Source organism: Pinus tabuliformis, chromosome Q, assembly GCF_031772625.1.
Source record: "Pinus tabuliformis cultivar Carrire ecotype Pingquan chromosome Q, CPIR1, whole genome shotgun sequence".
NCBI classification, from domain to species: domain Eukaryota; kingdom Viridiplantae; phylum Streptophyta; class Pinopsida; order Pinales; family Pinaceae; genus Pinus; species Pinus tabuliformis.
The window spans coordinates 192565275-192591792 of NC_142296.1; the positions used below are offsets into that span (position 1 = coordinate 192565275).

Sequence of the window (26518 nt, forward strand, 5' to 3'; positions counted from 1 at the left end):
AAAACATTGATATTGCTAACAAGCCAGAGCAGAGAACATTTAAGCAAATTCAGCCCTTAATCTTCTTGCTACAAAAAAGATGTAACCATATGGAAACTGAGAAAAATAAACAATTTTTACATAAGAAAACACATCACCAATTGCTTGCCATGGGAATCCTCGAACAAAACTCTCTGTATTTTTGTAAAATTGATCACTTTGCGTACAATCCACGACTTACATTAATGTAAAGCTCATTTCTTCATTTCTTCATACATGTTCCAACCCTTATTAAGTCTTATTACAAAATATTTATAGGCTTGTTATTGAACTAACTTCGGGTTCCAAAAAGGAATAAAGTACAAAATGATATTTAACAAAATTACATGTTTCTGAAATGGAACTAGAAAATAGGATTTCTGGACAAATTTGGTTGTTTGTTGAAGCTTTCAAAGAAATTTGTCACTCACTGTTTGGAAAAAAAAATAACTGAACAATACACTAAAAATAAAAACAATCACTAAAAAAGTGCAAGAAATCTAGAATCGTTGGAAAAATCTTTAGCCTTCAAATCTGAAAATTAGCTCATTAATGTGGATCCTCTACATGAAGCCTGCAACTACCATAGGAATCATTTTGAGCCATGCACTACAGCACACATTCTTGTCAGTCTGGTTAACATCAATGCCAACATTCATGCACAATACTAGCACAACCACCATCAATTGTCCAACATTCACTCATGACAACTCACTTATGACCCTTTAGAGACCTTACAATTCAAATCAAGACAAAGACATCTTTTGACACACATATTTTCAATCATTGAGTAATTTGAGACCTTAGTACAAAGATAATTTGGACTATAATCCCTGGTAAATTTATAGGGTAAACTTTACCAGCAGATTCCCAAAATAAATAACTAGACAGACAGACTTTGATTACCTATATTATATGACACAGACAAAGTTTGATTACCTATACTATAGGACCCTAACACCTACAAAGATTTGTTATAAATAAGTTTTCATTTATATCTTGTGTTCCATATGTTACATTATTTGGTTATGATCCATGAATGCTTGAATAAGTAAGAAAATGTCTTATATTGATTCACTCTCTCTTCCACCCCCACCCCCTCTTCATCTCTTTGGCTCTTTATATAAGTGTGAATCCAACAAGAATGACTTACCTAAGTTATTTCCATTAATTTACCCATTTATATGAGAATACCATAAATTCATTAATTTTATATTATTCTCATAATATTACCCATTTCAATGTATGCAATTTAACTATTTTCGTTCACTTTATTTATTTACATGAATGTAATTCAATAAATCATTTATTTATAAATTATTTCCACCCATTTTATTTTCTTACATAGAAATAATTTAATAATCATTTATTTATGAATTAGTTTTAACCATTTTACCTATTTGTATAGAAAACATTTATTTTTAATTTATTTCCAACCAATTTACCCATTCATATGGAAATAATCCAGTAAGTCATTAACTCAATAAATCCTCATTTTTTAGTTAATTATCCATAATAAAGGTCATTAACGACCTTTTTGACCTTTTCCTTTTACAAGTAGTTGGATCTTGATTTGATCCAACAAATCATTTTCATTTTTATCATTCAACCTCAAATCTAGTAACTATTTTGTTATAAATTGGAAAGGTTTTGTCCTCATTTCACCATCACCATTTCAATGTCCAATCTTTGTTCTTGCATCATTCAAGTTCTTCTCACTAGTTGAACTCTCCCATTCCTATTTTTTCTTGTATACCATTTGGAGAGATATTTTACTTGTAAATAGTGCATTAACAAAGAACCCTCCGAAGGAGGTCTACGAAGCCACACATCACCTTAGGAGATCTCCCCATAGATGATATTAATTAATAAAATACTTTCCGTGGGTTTAATTTGGAGTTCATTATATGTTTGTTGCTCTTATACTTCTCTCATTTTTATTTATTGGTTTTCACTACAAATTTATAGGTTCTAATAGTTAAATATGCAATCAATAATTTCTTATGGTTAATTTAATCCTCGTAATTAATTGTTGGGCTAGGAACAACCACTAGTATTTGTTATTTGCTAACCATTGCTACAAAAAGCTACCAACATTGTGCATAGTCTAACCCCTCTCGATTTGAACCTATGGCCTCTTAAGAGGAAACACATTATATACCTTGTTCTAGAGAAAATGCTACAGTGTTCAACCTTACAAGCAATCACCATGAAAAAAAATTATCTATTCTTCATTATAAAATAAGCAAAATGTCAAAAATCTTAATTGTGATGTATCACATTTTCTATATATAATTTAAACAATATTAAATATAAATAAATAAATAAATTATATGTATGTCATTTTCATTATAAAAATTTAAACAAATAATTTGTATATTTATCTTTTTTATTAGAAATCTAGAAAAAAAATGTTATAAACTACAAATTTATAATAAATTTGAAATTTGTAATTCATTATCTTTCAACTTATATTGAAATAAGAATTATTTCATTTGATTTTAGAAATACAATGTTATCTATTATATAACTTCAATTTCAAGTAAGTTTATGCCCAAAAATTAGCAATCATGAATTAGATAGGATGTTGGAAACACTGAAAGGGGGTGAATTAGTATTTCATAAATTTCAACAATTTAAGTATCACAACAATTAACCAATAACATCACATCAAATGGAACACAAGATATATATGAAAAATATATTTATCTTACAATGGAAGCTACGGGCTACAACTCCAAGATTTACCAGCACCCATTGGAAGGAGGAAACAACCTCGTAAAGGAAACTACAACTCCCTTCCCTAGCACAACCCTACCACCCTATATAATAAAAGATAAAATCAAATATTATTGGGCTCCTGTACCAGAGACAATGACCCAATTACAACAACATCCCAACCCTCCGATAATTAATGCAAGTACCCTCACTCTATCTTTAACTCATCAACTTGCTCCAAGACTTCACCAAGGGTTTCAAGGATCTGCTACAAGTGTCAAAGTCTACTTGCAAAGACAACCTCAAGATCTGTTGCAGAACAAGCACAAAAAGGTTTGCTACAAATATCAAGGTCTGCTCCAAAAGAGTCTGTTATAAATGATGCCTCTGACTTGCCTTAACACATGTCAAGGGTCTGATTCAATTCATCAAAGATCTGCAACAAATCACATGTCAAGGTCTACTCTCAAGGTCTACTTCAAAACAAATATTAGAGTTTTCTCCCAAAGGATCTGCTTTAGAACAAGTATTAAGGTATGCTCTCAAAGATACGGTTTTAGAACAAGTCCCAAGGTCTGCTACAAGATTTAATTTTATCCCTCAGCTTCAAACTTCAGACTTGTCTCATAATAATGCTTCGAATATACCATAACTTTAATACATCTCTTGCCTCAAGACAAGCCCCAGATTCTGACTCAGATTTCCTTCATACAAACTCAGACCAGTTCAGCAACCCTTAGGTTTGGAACTCCCATAGAATAACTTCAATTGTTTCAGACTTCAAATGGATTTCCTCGAGTACAGTAGGACTTAACAAATCATCAGCAAAGAGGACTTGACCTAGTACACCAGTCAATAATTCTTTATAGAACAGAACCTAAATTGGTCTCTTACAAGCTCAGAAAAATGTGCCCTAATCTAGGCCTAATTCACCTCATAATTTTGCCCTAAGACAAGTCCAAGTAAGGCCCTAAGGACACCTCAAAAAGAACTGTTGTCAGGCCTCATGAAGCCCAAAGATAAGCCTTGGAAGACCCTTGAAATCTCCCTCAGATGGGCCGAATGGGACCTCAAAGAATTTTCTCAGAGAGGTCGAAGGTCTACTTCAGGGAGGCCTCAATTCCAGTGAAATTGACACAGATTTATCCTACCAGAACTCGGATTATCTACAACCTTTGCTTCAGATAATACTCCAGAAACTATGGCCTTCTTTTACATTTGTCTTTTAAGTTCAGCCTGTATCAGAGTACAGGTGGTCTTGTCCTTAATTTGATTTGTCTTCTTGCCACATCTGGAAGTTATGGTGCAAATTTGTTTTAGCTAATAAGGTCAGTGCAATTCAGTCTTTTTCCTAAAACTGGAAGGAAGAGGTATGTATGCAAGTGTTGGCCAAAGGCCTTCTCATTATTAAAGATGCTAAACATTTGGATGCTATTGCGTATCCTGATTTTATTTTCTGCTATAGTAGTGCTCAAGAAGAGGATATAGTTATCAATGTATACACCCTTCCACTTTTGTTTTTTTTCTTGCAAATATTTCTATGTCAATATAAAACATAATTTGCCTAGCCCATTGGGCTAGCTCAAGTGGTTGTGTGCTTTGAGCTTCATGCAAGAGGTCTTAGGGTTACTCCCACTGTGCTGGCTGGCTCTGTTGAGTGCATCATTCAATGTCCTTGCCGGCTTACACACTGTGATCAGCAACAGGGTTTATACTAGGTACCATCCGTGAAATTTGGGGAACTGCTGTAGAGTTTTCCCGCGAGGTTTTCTTTGGGAAAAAAGATGTATTTTGCCAAAGCAAATGGAAGCAAATTCATACAATTCAACCTTGCTGAAGGTATTCAATCTGCAGCAGTCTAGCAACCTTGGCTATTGTTTTTTTCTTTCTTATCCTGACTTAGCTCCCTAGACAGAGTTAATCGAGGTGTTTTAGAAAAGATAGAGAACCACTCAAGACGGGCTAACACTGATGTGATGGGCTCCCTAGAGAGAGTTAATCTAGGTGTTTCAGAAAAGATAGAGAACTACTCGAGACAGGGCTAAAACTGATGTGATGGGCCTATGTAGAAAAAGCATGCCTCGCTAGGAGCTCTCCAGTCTCCTCGCGTAACGCTTGATATAAGCTTGTTGAAAATTCAATGCAGCATACGATGCATTTTATTCCAGTTAAAAAAGACATTAAGAACCATTTGAAGCATATGTCAGCCACGTCTTTTTTTGCACCTATTTATTTATCTATACACACATGCACACAGAGAATAAAGACGAGCACATACATGAATGCGTGCAACTCATATCTCATCGAATTTAACTTGCGTTGACTATTATCTGGAAGTTAGATGGCTATAAAATGCGTTAAAATGTAAGTGCAATATAAAACACAGCTTGTAATTTCATTATACTGTATGTCAACTGTTGAACATTTGTGTACAACCAATTAAAAAGCAAAAGACAATATCATGCTGTCAAGTAGTGCATTTATAGTTAGGTACGGGATAACCTGAGTTTTTGATGGGTCAACATCTGGTGCAGTGTTCAGCAGGTTCAATGCCTACTGTAACGGAATGAATGTATTTGATGGATGCCCGCATATCAAGAGGGAAGGATACTTCCAAAGGAAAAAGGCCATGGGGAGATACCATTAGTGGTCTATGGACTCCGATGCACAAACCATGTCCTAGCTCCATGGTTAGTCTACAGTCCTTGCACTTTAAACACTCAGCAAACTGAACCATCCAAGCACCTAGACGTAGGTAGGGGAATCAACTGAGACACCATTAGTTGAGGAAAAAAAAGCACACATACGTACATGTAACCTATACTTCATCATATAACCTGTACTCGTAAGTCAAATGGGTATAATATATATAACAAGCTACCATGTAAGTAAAATATAAACTGCTAATGCAAGTAGTCTTGAAACTCTATATCTCTATATTTTTTCCATTTACCTAAAGACAGCATATATTATCAAGAATTTATAATTTATTTGGCCAACATATTTTACTATGCATATTTTAAAAGTATGTTTTGTGGTATCTCCGACTCTAGTGGTGGTGGTAGAGTCGTTCTATTATTTGGAATTCACTACTGCTTTTCACCACATACAAAGAAGATCTGTCTCAGCACTGTAGATGGTCCTTCCGCCAGATCTTTTGGTGACACGGTATTGACTAGATGTGTTATTGCTGTAAGTTTCAAAAGCTTTTAAATATTTCCCTTTACTCAAGTTTCAAAAACACCAGAATTTGAAGTCTTCTTGTACACCTGTTCCAGAGGACAATGACTAAGCCATGATACAATATGTTGCCTGCAATGATCATTTAATGTTGCAACATTTAACTTGAGGGATTTGCCAATACAAAGTAATCCCCAAAAAATCATTGGAGAAGAATTGAAGGACAGTTTCCAACTTTCTTTCTGTTGTTACTCTCTTCTAGAACTTCAACAAAAGATGGACCCCTCCCAGGAGGTCTCATCACTATTCTGCATATTATAGAGTTAAGTGAGAATAGTATGCCACTGCTCTAGATTAATGAAGAGATATTTGCTCTTTAAGTGACTAAACTGGCAATGTAACAAATTACATAACTGATTACTCTGCAGCCAGCTTTATTCTGATTCCATAATAGGTGTGCAGCTATGCCTTATTGTGGTACTAGGTAGATTGCTTTGATTCAGTGCATGGCTACCTACTGCCCGATGATTCTTAATGATGCTGCACTTTATTGTGAACATTATGAAACATGTATGAAGCCGGAATTTTCAAGAATTTTCCATATGCATGGTGGCTGTTAACAAGCATGAGAAACAAAGTAAAGGTAAATTGATTATGTAGGTATAAAGTTCTTCTGGAAAGAATATATCGACTTTTACAACTGAAGAAATTTCCTAATATGACTTTTATTGCAAATTAAGAAGGTTCACCTCTCAATAGAGGTTGTCAGCCTTAGCGCTGATCTGAAATAGATAATTACAGCAGCGAACAGCAGTATAGACTTCACTTCACTTCAATGCAGATCATTGGGAAGTTCAAGAGAAGAGATACAAAACAAGTGTACTTCTACTACTACAATTTACAACCCTTATGGAACACTTTTCCATGAATATAATAGATCTGAAATAAGTTTATCGCAGCAGAATTTACAGCAGTAAATCTGCCCCCCTTATATTCAAGATATGTGTTAAATCACTGAATGATTTCAATCCTATGTTATGTCAAATCAGCATGAACAAGAAGTGCTACAAATTAACCAATCAAGAAGACCATGCAAGCTAAAATCAAATCTGCAAGTACACGATCATTGGGCAGCTCAAACACTTCATTTAAACGTAAGAGATGAAGTATATGCAACTAAGTTGCATGAACGTGGAAATATGTACTAGTTTTGTAACAAGAATGCAAGGAAACACACCCCAAAATATGGTACATCAAAACTGTGGTGTGTTTATGTCTGTGTGTGTCTTAAACAACACACCATCTTACAGGAAAATAAGAATAATAGGTTAATTTGTCTCCATTTGCAGGTAGGTTTAGAACTGAATTAGAGGTCGATTTGTCTCTATTTTCCATACATTAGAGATTTTTTAGACTTCTTATGGCCCCTATTACAGTAAAATATCACACTTCTCAAGATGAAGAATGCGAGACCCACTGCACCTCAAAGGGGGCCACTATTACCTCACTAACCCTCTTCTAACTTCTAGCCAGGTCTCCTTCAGATCAAGGGGGGTTCTCCATAGGATTGGGTTGTTAGGGTTTGGTAGTATTGAGGTTCAAGTTTAAAGGTTCCTATGGCCCAATCTAAAGGTTAGGCTCAACCAATAGAGGCTCAAATAGGTTCCCCAAAAACACACACAGTCACGGGATTATTGAATGGTCTTGGATAGGAAACCCTAACAAAATGATTTGAATGATTTATATAAAAGGTATAAGGTGATGGAGAATGAAGAATCAGTGCCTTAGCTTATCAATGAAATTCTGGGAATATGGAGTCAGTCGAGTAAAGTTTCCAAGAGAGATCATGTATGAGATTCACAAGACAATGGTGAGAGAGCTACAACAAGGTCTCTCGCCTCATTAATCATGAATCTAGGGCAAAAGTACGACAGCTAAACTAAGGTTTCCTACCTTTGTTAACCTAGGAGACTCACTTCTTGAGATAAATGAAAGAGAGAGAGCTAAAACAAGGTCTCATACTAATTCAATGTTTTGACCATGAAAACCAAGATACCATTCATCCCTCGTAACACAAACATAAACATATGTTAACTTCATGAGCTAATAATACCATCAAATCCCTAGCACCATTCATCAAAACAAGAGAAATTCCACATCCAAATTTCTGTTGCAAGAAGTTCATTCAACTTGAGACATCCATAGCCAATTTACAACATAAAAATTGTAGAAAATTTCAGACTAGCTATGGAATTTCTCCCCAAAACTCCATGAGAACATGAGGTTAGATCTCTCCCTATTTACGGGAGAGAACCTCAACTCATTATTACAATAAAATAATATTTTCTAAGCTAAAATCCCCTATTTTAGCCTATGAAGGGGAAAAGACCCTCTTCAACAATAAATTAATTGAAGTGACATAATTTGAGAGGCATTTAATGCCACATGTACAAAGTATAGGGGCACAAGCCCTCCAAAAGTAACTTTCTCCAAAAATGAAGACGAATAAGGGGTTGTTGGTGTGGCATTCAGCCTCCAAAGACCCAAAGAGCTTCCTTTTCTCCACAAAACCAGCAAGTAATGTTCCATGTCTTCTCCACACGTGGGTATGTAGGAAATCCTTCAAAGCCCTCAAAGGCTATGAAGTCCTTTCATAATTCGAAAGGAGTCTACCCATGTGAGGCTTAATCAATTCACTTGCTACTGTTATAATATTCTCTAATGAGTTCAGCGAGTATGCATCGTTTGGCACCCAAGGAGGCCTGTATAGTATAAATTATGTCCATCATTGCTAAATCTCCTATGTTTCTGTCCTCAAACAAGCCTAGATTGGTTATCATCATTCTCACATTTGTTGTAAATAGCTTTATTAACTCTACCTGCAGGGGAACCACTTTTGCTCTAAGAGTTCTTACAGGTATATGACCATTCAACTGAGCATCTTTAATACCATCTACAAGACCATTCATCTGAGCATCTTTAACACCAACGCTGAACAAGACCATACCTAAGTTCATCACACTGCACCATCTCCTGTACCTGACTGTTGTCCTAGCACATTACTACTCTCCATACTTTCATGCTTCAATATCATCATTTCCAATTGAAATCCGTTGCTGCTGGTTGGTTTGTGGAAGACCATATTGGGCCAAGGGATATCACTATTGTCCAAACTTATCAAAATTGGTAGTTAAAAGTGAAAATTAACCATGGTACCCCTTGCGCAAGCTATGGGGTAACAGGTCCCATGGCCCTCATGGGCACTTGGGCTTTTCCAAGAAGTTTTGGAGATGTTCCCATTTTTCTGCAAAATTTCGTCACATGTACATGGGTAGATTCAGAGTTTCGTCCACCAGACATACATACTTACTACTTATCACAAGCTAGTACAATTTCAAGCTCTACAAAAACATAGCTAGAGACACCAAAATAAAACTAGCCACCACCTCCTCCTAGCTAGGAATCAATCCTAACCAAAGCTGGTCACTCAACCAAGAATCCTCAACAAGCTAGCATCATCAGCTGCAAGTCCTCATTGACTAAGACAAAACATCTCCTTCTCTTCTTAACAATTGTAACAAGTAGCACTTGGGTTTCCAAAACCCTAGTCTTATTCTCTCACAAGAGCTACAAGATACAATGCTATCTTATCCCTCTAGGGTTTCCGACAAACCCTGCATTCTTTGCCTCCTTAGAGTGAAACCATATATAATATCCTTTGAACTTCTGCAAAAACCTTAACATCAATGTTGAGATTTTAGCTCGGACAAGTGTCTTCCACATTGGCTTGGTGTCTAGCACATGAGAGAATGTCCAAAAGGAGTCTCTAGAACATTAACTTTATTTGTTACGAAGATAAAGTGACTTTTGGTATTATTAAACAATTAAGTGACTTAAGCAATTTAAGTTGTGATAATAAGAGATTATATCAAAACCATAGATCTTACCAGTTTAGGATTTAATCTGGGCCATTAGATCTAGGTTTAGGGTAAATTCATAATAATGGGAGATAAAAGGAGATTCTATTACTGGTTTTCATTGAGAGATAAATAGAGAGCTGAAGAAAGAGGAGAGCAACAATAAGCGGTGCAAATACCAAGAGAGTTGGTGGCATGCAAACCAAGGCAAGTACCATCATTTATTGCAGGCCGTACATTGCATTTATTGCAATCCGTACAACAGAAAATGTGCACAGAAATCGAAACAGAGTTTGACATGATTTTCAAGGCTTGATTGCTGTCAGAAATCCATACATGTATAGAAATTGGGCACAGAAAATGAGGAGCATTTATTGTTGTTAGACCATAATTTTAAAAACCGAAACTGGTGACTGGACCGGTCCATCTAATAAACCGGGTTTCAAACCGGAACTGATCAAACCGGGACTGGTCAGATCACAATGAACCAGTTTTTAAAAAAATACATTAAATAATTAATTTTTAATGAAAAAAAACTACTGATGTTCCAAATAATAGTGATGTAACCTCAATCCAGTCTTATGCTAACAAGTCGTTACAAAATTCCAGTGATCAGAATACTATACAAAAGATTAATCTAGGATGGTCTGATCCCTTCTCAGTGCGACAATTTTGTTTGTCACTAAGAAGATCATATCAGCTTGTATTGACGAAGATGATTGTTCCGAGACAGAAAGACTTTCGAAGCAGAAAAAGAGATCAAGCCTTTTTCATTGACAAGCTTTGAGGACAAAGCTTTTTGAGGAAGAAGGCAATGTAACGAATAAAATAATATAAATATAATGTAAAAGATAATAATCATAAATAATAGTTAGTTAAGCTAGTAATTAGGTTGAAGAGGCATGTCTAATAGGACATGACTCTTCATGAAGAGACACTTGCTTGGTAGATAAGCAAGCCTCTCGTTCTCATTTGTAAATCATTCTTATTCTTATTCATTTTATTTAATATAATATTTATATCCTAAATGGATATCTTGATATTCCAAGTCTTTTGGAGTAATTAATCTGTAGAAGGAGCTTTGTTCGCTTCATTTGGTATCAGAGCAGTTCGGTCCTCTAAGTTGCTTAACCGGTGCACAGAGCTCGTTCTCCGATCCAGGTCCTTGGCTATCGAAATTCGTCAACCGTGTTGCCGTACAATTGAAGCATTTTGCTCAGAATTTGGGAGTTTCTCCTTTTCTCCGTTTTCTAGGCCTTTGGCCATTAAAATTAAATTAAAAGAAAATTCGCTAGTTGGAGGGTCTCCAATTCGCTAGTTGACCTGGCCATAAAAAAAAATTAACCAAAAAAAAAAGGTAAATAAATTAAAAAAAGAAGAAGAAGAAAAAGTTAAAAAAAAAAAAAAAAATAAAAAAAATCAAATTATATAAAAAAAAAAGGATTTAAAATCACCTGGTAGAAGCCCGAAGCCCGTGGTTTTAGAAACAACCCATGGTAATTGCCCATGGTATTTTAAAAGTAAAATAAAAAACAAAAGGGATACAAAATCTCATACCAAGTGATATTTAAAACTTTTTACGTGGAGAAGCCCGTGGTTTTAGAAACAACCCATGGTAATTGCCCATGGTATTTTAAAAGTAAAAGAAAAAAACAAAAGGGATACAAAATCTCTTTACGTGAAAGGTAAGTTTTACTTTTTACTTAAAAAGTTTGGTGAACATCGTGACCTTGTCATATGAAAAGACGTGACCTTTATATTTATTAAGTGTGGTGACATCATAAAAGTTTATATTAAGTGTGGTGACATCATAAAAATTTATAATATTAAAACAAAACAAAAAAACAAAAAACAAAAAAATTAATATACTAAGTCCAAATACAAAAGTCGGGAAGTGCCACAAAATACAAAAGCAATGAGGCTCTAAATGGCCTATAAAGTCCAAAAACAATGCTACAAGCTATGAGGCCATTGGCCTACTACAAGACTACAACTCTACTGGTACATATCAGTGATCAACATGATCATTCCTTGTCATTATCAAATTCATCACCACTACTAGACACAAGATCATCAACAGGAGCAACATAATATGCAGAGTTATATATGCTTGTGTCTTTGGCAGAGTAATGGTGTGATTAGATCAGAACTGAAAAGGGCCAACGACAATACCATACTAGGTTCAGAGACAAAATTTAGAGTTGTCTAAATATTGTTGAGCCTCTTCCTGAAACAAACATGTTGAACTAACCTCGAAGCTTCCTTAAGAATTTGAGCATAGATAATATCCAGTATTATAATACGTTCTTGAAGGAGGTCTATTTGAGTTCATCAATTGCATCATCTCACAATCTCTGTTAAAGTACTTGAAGAAGTGATCTGTAGTACATTGATTCCATCGTCAGTTGATGAAGCAGCAGTGAATAACTCTGGAAGTTAATTAGTAGTAAGGGTTTCATCTAAGGGGCCAGGGCCAGGAGCAGATTTTTCTTCAGGACAAGGGCTTCATATCATTGCAGGCAGATCAATGATAATATATATCTTCAAGACAAAGTCATGTTGTGAGCAGAAATTAGCTAAGGATTTTGAAAGTCTTGAAGGTCTAATCATTGTGAGGAAGGAATACCCTTAGCAACAAGGAGATTGCCTTACAGGGTTCACATCTACTAGTATCCTTAGTGCACATGTTGTTGTTGATATGTTTATGAAGTTGAAGGTAGACTTAAGGGTTGTGGGTCATGCACTAAATTAGTATGACAAAGAAACTATGATGCTTGAGTGACATAATTGTGTGACTTGAATACTGAGATTGATAATATGTTTAGAGGTAGGAGACCTATGAAGGATGTGTTATTTCCGTAAGTTTCAAAAAGTATCGTCGGATTGTAAGTTACAAAAAGTACATACTAAAGAAACACACTTTACCTAACTATACACTAAACCAAGTTGTACTTAATTATTTCATGTGTCGGAATATCCTAACATCCCCCCTTAAGAACAACTTGGGATAGGATTGAAGGATGTACAAAGATGACACAATAGAAGAAGGAAGGAGGCATTAGAGTCTATCCCCCCTTAGTGACAACTTCCTGAAGTTTAGTAAACTTCGCCTCTGTGAGAGCCTTTATAAAGACGTCTGCAACTTGATCATCGGTTCAACAATATTGCACTTCAAGAATATTGTCATGAATGAGCTTTCTAATGAAGTGCATATGTAGTTCAATGTGTTTGTTGAGCTAATGTTGGACTGGATATTTGCATAGTTGAATGGCACTTTGATTATCACACCAAAGTGTAGTCGAATGTTGCTGCTGAAAACCAAACTCTGACAGGATCTGACGAAGCCACAGGGCTTCCTTACTAGCTTCAACGGCGCCACGATACTCTGCTTCTGCTGAAGAAAGAGAAATGTCACTTTGTTTCTTGCAAGCCCGTGTAATAGGTCCAGAACCAAGAGTGAAGACATAACCAACAGTAGACTTCCGATCATCAAGGTCCCCAGCTCAATCAGAATTAGTGAAACCAACTAATAGAGGAATACTTCTGCACTGTAATGAATCCCAAACCGAACTATACCTCGAACATAACGAAGTATTCTTTTAGTTGCTTTCCAATGACTTTCATGTGGGTTTTGCATAAACGAGCAACAAGGCCAACAACAAAGGAAAGGTCAGGAAGTTTGGCTCCAGACTGAAAGGGAGAAGGGGTTGGCTTACAGTGGCGTAGAAGATCACAGGCATACTTGGACTAGGAAAGGGAAATACCTTCTTTGGATTGCAAGACTTGAAGACCAAGAAAATAATGTAAGTGTCCTAAATTTGTCATTTCAAATTGCTTTTTAACGTTGGACTTCACATGGTTTATAAGATTGGGATCACTACCAGTAAGGATAAGATCATCAACATAAAGAACAAGAATGATAAGAGACTTACACACTTTGTTGGTGTAGACAGTATTGTCATAATGACACCTAGAAAAGCCAATATCTAAAAGAAAGCTATCCATTTTGGCATACCAAGCCCAAGGGGCTTGCTTGAGACCCTAAAGGGATTTCTTAAGCCGACATACAAGGCTGAAGTCTGTTTGTATAAAGCCAGAAGGTTGTTCCATATAGATTTCTTCATGCAATTCCCCATGCAAGAAGGCGGATTTAACATCCATCTGATAGACTTCCCATTTGAAAGAGGCAGAAAGGGATCAAACAAGGTGGATAGAGTTCATTTTGGCAACAGGGGAGAAGGTTTCAGTATAGCCAATGCCTTCAACTTATGAAAAACCCTTAGCAACAAGATGAGCTTTATGTTTATCAACTTTTCCATCTGGTCCAAACTTGGTTCTGTAAACCCATTTGCATCTAACAAGTTTTCGTCCCTTTAGAAGAGGAACAAGGTCCCATGTATCATTTGCCAATAATGAACGATATTCTTCATTCATAGTTGTGTCCCAATCTGGATGGCCTGAAGCTTCTGCAAAGGTGTCAAGATCAATATTCATTGAAGCTTGAGCAAGTAAAGAAGAGGCTTTATCGAACTAAGAACGTGTACGACGTTGATCTGTAGGATCACCTGCAAGAGCACTTGTTGCATCCCAAGTAGCGCGGACCCATATTGGAAGCTGAGGCGCTGAAGGAGGATCCCGAGAAGGTGGGGAAGGATTGCCATCATCTAAAGAAGGAATATTTTCAGAAGTTGAAGGGATAGAGAGAGGTGCCACATCCGCCGAACTAGGCTCATAGGCCGATATATTTTCAGCAAACTTTACATCTCTTCTAATGATAACATTTTTGGATTTAGGTTGAAAAAGTCTATATCCTTTGACGTCTTCAGAATATCCAACAAAAATACATTTTTCACTCTTAGGTTCTAAGGCTTTATGTTTCTCATCTGGAATATGGGCCCATGCTTCACTTCCGAAAACACGAATGTGACTTACATCTGGTTTAATTGAGCTCCATGCTTCTTCTGGAGTGATATTCTTTAAAACCTTAGTAGGAGTGCGATTTACTATGTAATTTGTACAGTTAATTGCTTCTGCCCAAAAATTAAGACCAAGTCCTTTAGATTGAAGCATACAATTAGCCATTTCCTTTAAGGTGTGATTCTTCCTTTCATCTACACCATTTTGCTGTGGAGTATATGGAACAGTATGTTCCAATTGAATTCCATGCTCAATGCAAAAGTTGATGAATTTGTTGTTAACATATTCTCCGCCATTATCAGATCTTAGCTTAAGAATTTGATGTCCAGATTGTTTCTCAACAAAGGCCTTAAAGGCCAAGAACATGTTAAAGACTTCACTCTTGAGTTTTAAGAAGTATACCCAAGTGCGTCTAGAGAAATCATTAATGAAAGTTAAGAAATACTTATAGCCAGAGAATGAAACAAATAGAAGTGGACCACATAAATCACTATGCACAAGCTGTAAAAGGGTTGAGGCGTGCCAAGAGGCATGTTTTTCAAAACTATCCCGATGATGTTTTCCGAGTACACATCCGGAACAAACATCATCTCTCCAAGATACCATAGGAAGACTTGTCACCATATTTCCTTTACATAGATTTTGAAGGGAGCGATAGTTTGAGTGACCAAATCGCTCATGCCAAAGTTTGCTCACTTCATCATTATGAGCAACAAATACCGAGGGAGGAGTTGATGACCCAAAGTTGTTAAACTTATACAACCTTGTAGAATCATCAGCAATGGCAGTAGCTAAAATCTGTCTAAGATCACTTAAGTCCTTAAATACACGGTTTTACCTTCACCTGAATGAGTTATATGATGTACAGATAAAAGATTGCAGGGTAAGGTAGGAACACATAATACATCATTAAATTGACCATTGTCTAGATGAATAGTTCCAGTCCCTACAACACTAAGAGATCTATCATCACCAACATATATATTTTTGGTGTTACAATCATTTAAAGAAGAAAATATGGCTTTGTTTTTGGCTATGTGATAAGAACCTCCAGAATCAATGAGCCACTCATGAGAATGAGAAGAAGAAGATACATTTAGTGCATAACCAAATCGAGATGATTGACAACCACATCGAGAAAGTGTTATTCCTGAAGATGAAGTTGAAGTTGAAGAGTGCTCCAAATGATGTTATGTTTCTTCATTGCTGCTTCCAAGGCTCCCATCTTCTTAAAGCATTTGGATTCTAAGTGGTCATCATGATTACAAAAGTTGCAATGTCTATCAGTCTTCTTCCCTTTGTTTTTAGTTGCCTTATCATTTTGTTGAGTTGAATTTTCATTGTGAGACTGAAATGGCTTACAACCCTTGTTTGGTTTAGGACCATTCTTTTTTAGGATGTTGCTTCTTAGGATTCTTTGAACTTGGTTGTTGTTAGGGCTGCTAAGGCTTTCTTAGAAGAATTTTCAATATTAAGAATACCAAGATGTAAGAGTTTTTCTTGTTCTCTTATTAAAGAATCACAAAAGGCATCAAAAGAGAGGGACTTGTAGTCTTGTCCTTGAGAAATAAAGGCTTCTCTAGTAGAATGGAAGATGGAAACAAATACAGAGTAGGCTGGTCCTAACTTAATAAGAATGGAATAGATAAGGCAAACATCTTCTTTCTTAACCTTAACACCTTCCAAGAGAAGTCTAAGGGTCTTGAATTTGGACAAAAAATCTTCAATGGAAGAAAAATTATTGGGGTCCAATGTAAGAAACTCATTTCCGAGTTGATGGGCTCTAATTTCATTTTTAATTCCAAAAACTTTATTGAGTTGTTTCATTGCTTCATCGGGGGTATCAATTTCTGCGATATGGAATCTGAGTTCTGGAGAAATAGACATCCCTATCAACCCACATGTTCCCATTTGGCTTGTTTATCTTCATCTTTAGGTTTAGACTCTTGGCCTGAGGCTATTTTATAAAGAGATTTACTTCTAAGTAAATCCACCATGTAGGATAGCCATTGGAAGTAGTTGTTGTCAAGAATAACTAGGCATGGACTTTCCATTTTAAAAGAAAATAAAATTGTAGATGCTGAAACTAAGTGTTCCAATGGAAAGATCTCAAAAAAATAGGCCGATTCAAAAAAACGGCTCTGAAAATGGCTTTCTGATGAAGAAATTATGGCTTTTTAAAAAAAAATGTTGAAGATGCCGACGAACTACGTGAATGTTGGGAAGTGAATGATAATGTTATATTTAAAAAAAATCCCCCCTTTTCCAAACTTAATATAATTAGCTCACTTTTAAAAAAAAGATTACTTTATGTGACCCACTTTTATAAATAAGTGAAATTCACTTTTACAATGGTACTTTATGAACTATCCACTAAATTGTAGCTTAAATAAAAGATAAAGTGACTTTAAAATTATAAGTGACTCACTTTTTATAATGGGTGAGAACACTTTTACACAAAGTAACTTTAAAACATAAGTTACATGGCTTTTTGAAAAAGTAACTCAACAAAAAATAAAACTTGAACCCAAGACCTCTATTCTCATAAAGTAACTTTGGACCAAGGGAGCTAGTTTAAAAGGTTTGTAATTTTTGGAAAGGAGGAAGGGTTTTCTTTTCTTTTCTTTTTTTTTGCTCACTGAAGCTTTGGAGTGAGTGCTTACTTGAAAAACCCATTTTTGCCTACAAAACAAAAAAAAACCACACAAACCAAAACAAACATGCAAAAGTAATCCAAGTCTTGTGCCTTAAAGTTAGATTTGGCCGGAAACTATATATTTTCCTCAATATTTTTGGTTTTCCGATATCACACTAAGGCGCAACTGAAAAGAGCATACACATGAGAAGAATCATTTCTTTTTGTTTTTGGTTTGCCCAAATCGCACAGAGTCGCAGGGCAAAGAGCATACGCAGAAATGAAAGGTATAGATCCGGTAATAAAAACAATTATAGAGGATTATAAACCGAAATAAACAGATAGATAAATAACTATAACTGCAAATAAACATTTTATACCTCTATATCTTAAAAATGACGTAGCTAGGACTACTGGAAACCTTTTTGCATGAAACGAAAGGGGTTCATCACTAGAACAGATGCTCTTAACACAAAAGAGCATTCATCTTGGCCCGAAAGCAGTCAGAAACAATAGATCTATGAAACGAGAGTCGAATGCAGTTGTACCGGCTTCGGATTTGGATCACCAACGGATGCGGCCTCGAATAGCTCTTATACCATGTAGGAATTTACAAGGTAAGTTCCTTATATAGAACACCAAAAGACATCGCTCACAAACAAATCACAGATCAGTACACCAGTATTCTTGACGTGGTTAAAACCCTCAAAGAGGGAAACAGTCCACGGCCTGAGCCAACACGGCCACTTCAGGCAATTTATTAATGTAAAAGAAAGAAAATTTACATAAGCTTCTCTCATGAACGGTCACCTAACAAATGACCCTCCATGCTCTTTAAATAGAGATCATGGACCAATCGGGTGTTAAGCCACGGATCAAGTGTCGGTAATACCGAGGAGAGAATGAACCGTCAGATCACTTCATGTTTAGAACATATCGTGATTGTCGGATTGTAAGTTAGAAAAAGTACGTACTAAAAAAACACACTTTACCTAACTATACACTAGACCAAGTTGTACTTAATTATTTCCTATGTGTCGAAATATCCTAACAAAGCTCAATAAGGGGGTTAACCAAGGACTATATTAAGTGGTTTCTACCTCTAAAGGAGGTGACATGTGCATGGTACATCCATCAAGAGGTAGATGGATGGCTTGTGATATAATGGTGGAACGGAATGGGGCATCAAGGGAAGGCTCAGTTAATTCGAGTTGAGGGTCTAACTAGAGTCATGCAGAGTGTTTCTTACCTTATAGGAGCCCTAGTTGAGTTTATTTTGATTTAATTATTCAATTTAACTGAGTTAAAGTCAGTTAAACTAGTTCCAACTGATGGAGGAACTAGTAGGAGGTCAGACATTGGGGTGTTGCTTCATGTGTTCAACCAGTTAACTGATGACTCACTCATAAATAACTCATGCATATCATATCTGAGAGTTACCCAGTTGAGATTGGAGTTCAAGCGCAGTGTACTATCAGTTGTATAATCATTCGAATCGTACAAGTGGTGCATGCAGTCAAAGGAAGGCTTATTGAGGATTGTGCACTTCATATTGAGGAATTTCCCTAATTGATAGGGGGCTAATTCCCAACAAAACAACACAAGGAAATAGGGACTTGGGCAAGCCAAATTTTGGTTAAGTATTGGCCTGAGCTTGTCTAGGAAGCTGTGAGACAGATAGAGATAGTGCAAAGGTTGCTCGGGCTTGAGCAAAGCATTTTAATCTTCTCATATTTTCTAACTAATGCAATATACAGATAGCAGGGGTTTTTTAGCTATGGCTTTCCCCAGGAAATCATTGTGTAATGTGTTGATTGAATTCTTTCTCTTGTATGCTTCGTGATTTCGCGATCGTTTAATTGTTTCCGCTGATGAGTAGAGTAGATTCAAGTCTATTGTTTTAGTAAATTACAATTAGCAATTTGAATCTACAACGAATTTCTACATGGTATCAGGCAAAAATCACTCTAGAAGAGGAGAATACGAGTTTGCCTTTTGCAGGTGAAATCGAATTTGCAGTATCATTCTTCAGAGCCAACAGGATGTCATTCTATGGATTGAGACTCAAATATGCCCTTGAGGATAGTTCAAACTATATTGCTTGGAAGGACAGGATGGAGGCAGTGTTGGAAGACAACGAGCTGAAGGAATTCATAGACAAAGATATTCCTAAGCCTCCAGCAACTGATGCTCAAGATCTGGCAGAGTGGAGAAAATGTGTTGCAAAGGCGAGAAGGATCATACTAGAAGGAGTAGATCATATTGTCTCGAACCTCCACGAGAAGGATACACCATATGCAATGTGGCAAGCCTTGATCAACTTGTTTCAGAACAGCAGTGACCACAAGAAGCTGGCACTAAAGGACAAGCTTCGGAAGATCAAGATGGAGAAGGGCGACACAATACCACAATACTTGAGCAAATTCACCCAATGTCGAGATGAGCTTGGGAGTGTTGGTATTATAGTTGTTGAAGATGATCTGGTCAGCCTAGCACTTCTAGGCCTTCCCAAGAGCTGGCACAGCTACCAAGATTCGGTAAATGGGAGGGAGCATCTACCAAAGTGGGAGTGTTTGTGGTCCGACTTGGTGCAAGAAGAGATAAGGTGAAGCACCAAAGATGGAACCTCATCCAAGCATGATGATGAGGAGAATTGTGCCTTAGTTGGAAAGGCGAAGAAAGGGAAAGGAAAGAAATTCCAATCCAAAGGAGATTCCAATCAGGGCAGCAAGAAGGACTTGTCGAAGATTAAATGTTTTCACTGTCATGAGCTGGGACACTATGCCACAAAGTGTCCGCATAAGAAGGCCGACAAGAAGCCCTCAAGAGGAGCGGCAGGTGAAGCTCTTGCTTCACAATTCGAGTTGGATTTCACCCTCATTGCTTGCATGGTGACATCAGTGATGGGTAGTGTGTGGTATCTGGATAGTGGAGCCTCATTCCATATGACTGGCAATAAAGAATTCTTTAGTGACTTGGAGGAGAAGGACCTCCAAATGCACATTGAAATGGGAGATGATGGAAGGTATAGCGCAACCGACATCGGTACTATTACTTTTCAGAGGGAGTCTGGTTCTCTCACATTAAAAGATGTCATGTATGTTCCGGGTCTGAAGAAGAATTTAGTTTCAATTGCTATGTTGGAAGACCGTGGCTACAATGTGATATTTAGCAAAGGAAAGGCTTTCCTTCATCACATAGCCTCAAGACAAGTGAAGTGGATCGGGTTTCGGGTGAAGAACCTCTACAAATTGGATGTAGAAGATTGTGCTGCTTTGAGCACAAAAGCAGAGAAGGTGCAGAGCCAAGACATCGGTGAATTGTGGTATAGAAGATTGGGCCACTTGCACCACGGAGCTTTGAAGATCATGCAGCAGATTTCTACAGGCTTCCCAAGGGTGCACTAGAGTAGAGAGATACATGCAAAGGGTGTACAATGGGGAAGTACACCAAAGCCACCTTTCATGATAAGGACAATCGAGCACAAGCGATCCTTGAAAGAGTTCACTCAGATGTGTGTGGACCGTTCTCGACAACCTCCACAGCCAAGCATAGGTATTATGTAATATTTATAGATGATTTCTCACATAAGTGCTGGATTTTCTTCATGCAAAAGAAAGATCAGACGTTCTCTAAATTTTGTGAATTTAAAGCACTTGTTGAGAAAGACATTAGCAGGAAAGTGAAGGCTCTCAGGAGTGATAACGATGGAGAATATGTGTCGAATGAATTCAATAACTTTTGTGCATCAGAAGCCATTCAACAAGAATTAATAGCACCCCATAACCCACAGCGGAATGGTGTGGCTGAAAGGAAGAACAGAAGTATTGTGGGAGTTGCACAGTCGTTGTTACATGCTCAGGGCTTACTATTGCACTTGTGCTCTTAAGCACACAACACAGCGGTATATGTGCAAAATAGGAGTCCTCATCGGATTCTCGAGATGGGTACACTAGAAGAAGCTTTTTCAAGTAAGAAACCAGATGTCGCACACTTCAAGATCTTTGGTTCATCAGTTTCCTGTCATGTTACCAAGGGTGCAAGGAAAAAGCTAAAGCCAACAGCTGAGTTGGGCATATTTTTGGGGTACATTGATACACCTCACAACTATCGGGTGTACCTGTCATCTCACAGGATGACAGTGGTTCGTAGAAATGTGAAGTTCGATGAAGAGAAAGCCATGAGATGTTCCCTTGAGAGAGAGCTTCAATTGCATGCAAATGAGGAGCTTTTAGCTCCAAAGGAAGAATCTCAGGATGAAGTGGAGCATCCACATATAAAGGAGAAAAGAATGGAAGCACCCACTAATGCAGAGACTTCCAAGGATGGAAGGAAGCGCACCAAAGAAGCTAACAGATTGATGCATGATGCTAAAGAGAATGTGGGAGCACCCACATCACAACGCAGGCAGAGGAGGTCACTAGATCGATACACTGGCTACATGGCTCTGATGAGCAAGAGTGTAGAGATTGAGCCATCCTCATTCGAGGAAGCAGTGCAACAACCAGTATGGGTTGATGCCATGGTAGAGGAGTATGACTCCATTATCAGAAACAGTGTTTGGGAAGTGGTCCCAAGACCAGCAGACAAGTCATTGGTGAGTTCTAGATGGCTTTACAAGGTAAAGAAGCAATAGATGAGAGCGTGGAGAAACACAAGGCCAGATTTGTGGCCAGAGGGTTCTCTCAGGTGGAGGGAATTGATTATGAGGAGACCTTTGCTCCAGTAGCACTTTCATATCTATTCTAGCACTTTCAACGCGGATGGGATGGAAGATACATCAGATGGATGTGAAAACACCATTCCTCAATGGAGTGATTGAGGAAGAGGTGTACATTGAGCAGTCGAAAGGATTTGAGACCTTCAACAAAGAATCGCATCTATGCAGACTCAAGCGAGCGTTGTATGGATTGAAACAAGCACCCCGTGCTTAGTACACCAAAATCCACAGCGATTTCACCAAGTTGGACTTCACCAAAAGTGAAGTAGATGCAAACCTTTACCATATTATGGTTGAAGGTAAATTATTGATTATAGTATTATATGTCGATTTAATTCTAACATGTGATGAGAAGGTGGTAAAATCTTGCAAAGAGGATCTTGCAAAGAATTTGAGATGAAGGACCTGGGTCTCATGCATTACTTCCTTGCTATGGAAGTATGGCAAGGAGATGAGGAACTGTTTGTCTCTCAGGGCAAGTATGCCAACGAGATACTAAAGAAGTTCCACATGGAGAGCAGCAAACCCATGGAGACTCCTCTTGCAGGGAATTGGAGGAAGGAAGAGGCTACTTCAGGTGAAGTAGTGGAGGCTACCATTTACAGGCGGCTTGTGGGTTCACTTATGTATTTGGTGAACACACAACCGAACATATGTTCTGTAGTTAACCAACATAGTCAAGCAATCGTTAAGCCAACCAAACTCTATTGGAAGACAGTTAAACATGTGTTGAGATACCTCATAGACACCACTCAGTTTGGTCTTTGATACAGACAAACAGAGGAAGTGAAGCTGCAAGGCTTTCACAGATGCAGATTGGGAAAGGAGTGCATATGACAGGAAGAGCACATCAGGGGAATCTTCAGTATTGGGTCAAAAGCAATTTCTTGGTACAGCAGGAAGCAGAGATCAGTTGCACTCAGTTCAACAGAAGCAGAGTACATGGTTGCTAGTCAAGCAGCTTGTGAGGTTATCTGGATGAGGAAGATCCTTGTTGGGTTATTTGGTCAGCAAATGGATCCTACAGTGATTTACTGTGACAATCAGAGTTGTATCAAACTCTTTGAGAATCCAGTTTTTCATGATCGGTCCAAGCATATCGACATCTGGTATCACCATCTCAGAGATTGTGTGCAGAGGAGAATCATGTTGCTGGAGTACATTCCTACAGAAGAACAGAATGCAGACATCTTGACTAAAGCACTGTCAAGAGGTAAATTCGAATTCCATAGAGGCAAGATTGGGGTATCTAATAATCCCTTTCTTTTTAAGAGGGAGTGTTGAAAATGCAACAAGAAAATCCTAATTTAATTTTGTCCTTGAATTAAATTAGGAATAAATTCCACATCACAAGACAATTTATATGAGTTAACTAAGTTAATTTGACTTAGTTGGCTCAGTTAATTCGACTTGAGAGTCTAACTAGAGTCATGTAGAGTGTCTCCTACATTATAGGAGCCCTGGTTGAGTTTATTTTGAGTTGTAATTAATTAATTCAGTTTGAAAGAGTTAAACTCAGTTAAACTAGTTCCAACTAATGGAGGAACTAGTAGAAGGTCAAATAGTGGAGTGTTGCTTCATGCGTTCAACCAATTAACTGATGATTCACTCATAAATGACTCATGCATGTCAAGTCTGAGAGTTACCCAATTTAGATTGGAGTTCAAGGGAAGTGTACTATCAATTGTATAATCATCCAAATTGTACAAGTGGTGCATGCAGTCAAATGAAGGTCTATGAGGATCGCACAATTCACATTGAGGAATTTCCCATAATTAATAGGGGGCTAGTTCCCAAGGAAACAACACAAGGAAATAGGGACTTGGGCAAGCCAAAATTTGGTTAAGTATCGGTTTGGGCTTGTCTAGGAAGCTGTGAGGCAGATAGAGATAGTGCAGAGGTTGCTCGGGCTTGGGCAAAGCATTGTAATCTTCTCATATTTTTTTAATAATGCAATATACAGATACTAGGGGTTTTTTAGTTGTGGTTTTCCCAGGAAATCAATGTGTAACGTGTTGATTGAATTCTCTCTTGTATGCTTCGTGATTTTGCGATCATTTAATTGTTTCCGCTGATGAGTACAGTAGATTCAAGTCTATTGTTTTAGTAAATTACAATTAGTAGTTTGAATCTACAAGGAATTTCTACAGACAAATGTGGACCCGAAAGGGAAATATGGTGAATGGGTTATAATGAGCGGAGGGGAGTGATGTATATGGTGCCCGAAAGCAAGACCATACAACCAAAATCAGTGTTTTCCATGTAGTGCCACCCCTAAAGCTAGTAGCCAATAAAAGATATCCCAGGAGACTATGATACAAGGCTAACCATCAAATTGGGCAAAGGAGACAAGAGTACAAACCAAACCCACACTTTGCGCCAAATCCGCCCACCAATCCATGCCCAAAAGTGTCCATGATAACTAAACAAAATTACCCAACTACATAATGAAAAGTCATACCTTCGGGGTTGGAAGGCCCACCTTCAAACATATGATCATAACAGATGGGCGAGGGACCACATGGCTAGCTCAGGTGGCAGAGATAGTGGCACATCAAGCTATCTGGTGGCTGCAAGGGGTTGCTTCCTACCGGCTAAGGACCATCTAGGAGAAAAATTTTCTCCTATGGATAATACACACAAGTGGTGGGTAACATCTGGGTCCAACTGGGACATGATCTCACAAAAGAGTGCACAAACGTACTTGAACAGGGAGGTCATGAGAACACCAGCAATCGCTTGGGACCGCAAACCTGTCACCTGCACATATCAAAGATCAAGCACACGAGGCAGCATGTTTTTTGTGGTGTCTTGTGATCACCCATGCTTAATATTAGGCCATAAAAGCAACACTAAATAAACTTCCATTTTAAATGCAATTTAATCTAAGTGTAGCTAATCTAGTATGATAATATCATATGATGTTAGTTCTAATGCAAAAAAACAGTATGCAATGCATCCTACCCTTACATGCATATAACATTATGTAAGCGTTAAGTATAATCATAGATCCAATGCAACCAACATGTCAATTGATCAGTATAAAAACACATGCTTCTATGATTATTTATGCAACGGATCCAAAAACACAAATGGGAAGAATAATATGAGGAATTACGAGGGTGGGAGGTGGGAAAATAAAAGACCCATATGCCATAGAAAGGAACCATGAAAGAAGGGAAAGACACCAACTGAGAGGATTGAATTTGCTCCTCTAACCAGAAGATGGAAATGTCAATGACCAAGTACATGAACCTTTGATGAAGAACTATCTCAAGCCTATCATCCTCAGGGTAAGAAGGAACGAATGACTTAGACACATTTAGGATGATATTATCTTGGCTATTGGGAAAACATGAGGTGGAACCATCATTGTATTTGGGGAAAACCCATGATTCTTCACTTTTCATAAGGGAAACCAACTCTTTATTAACACTAGGGGAATGAACCTCATCGCAAACATCTATATCTGGGCGAGGGGAGAGCTACTCAAACATGAAGAAAAAACCTTTATCAGTGGCACGGCTAAGCGAAGCATCTTCCTTAATCTCTTTTTCACTAGAGTCATTGAAATTATCCACAAGGTTGGAAGACTCTTCTTTGACCGAGTTACTGTCATCTCATAACATAAAGAAGAGACCCTTCCAATCATTAGGGAGGGCTTCACAAGGACCAATATTGTTAATCGAAAGGAGTGGGGCATTTTCATCTTCCTTGGGCTCATTCTTATGGATTTGAGACAATATGGGGACTTCATTTTTATAATCATACCCAATTCCCCAATCAACAGTCCAAAAACCATTCACAGATTCCTCATCCATTTGATGATCATGATCACCCTCAGAATCATCCCATCCTTCATTATGCATTTGATGTTGGCTAAGTTGCAATTCATTCTGTTCTTTGTTAGACAAGAAGGGCTCTTCCTCTTTCATCTTTTCTCGAAGAATGCTATCTAAGGTCTCCACTACATGAGTTTGATAGAATATTTCAAGGAGAAGGGCATCAGTAGGGTTCTTGTTATATTCACATTTCATATTATAGAGCCTTTCTAATTGTTCATATAAGTGGGAGAAAACATCTTTGGAGTTATATGTAGCCACAAGTTGCTTGCAAGATTCTTCATATTCCATCATCCTTTCTTGCAACACCTGGAGGCTCTTGGGGTCCAGATCTTCTTCATCATCCTCAGAGGACATGCTTTCCAATTCATGAGTCTCTTTTTTGGCACAATCCTCGAGGTATGCATCATTAACTTGATCTTGATGATTTGGAGAAGGATAAGGATACTCTTCCTCAAGCATATAACCATATTCAATAACGTCCTCCTCCCGAAGGGCCACGTCCAGCATTTGGGATATGTCTTCATGAGTTTGCAAACTCGGCCCTTTATGCAAAAGTGCACAACCAACG

The 26518-nt window shown here is 37.6% G+C and overlaps 1 protein-coding gene across 2 annotated transcripts in view; it reads right to left on the reverse strand.

The window, feature by feature from the left end:
* Window positions 1-5632: 5632 nt before the first annotated feature.
* The window catches only part of LOC149218870 (1-acyl-sn-glycerol-3-phosphate acyltransferase BAT2, chloroplastic-like), a 52116-nt gene continuing 31230 nt past the window's right edge, over window positions 5633-26518 (reverse strand). Inside the window, exon 6 of one of the 2 annotated variants that reach the window (XR_016249196.1) lies at window positions 5633-6005. The gene's annotated coding sequence lies outside the window, so the exon portion shown is untranslated. Of the gene's footprint in view, window positions 6530-26518 lie in introns of both variants that reach the window. The other variant, XR_016249195.1, reaches the window with a different exon arrangement.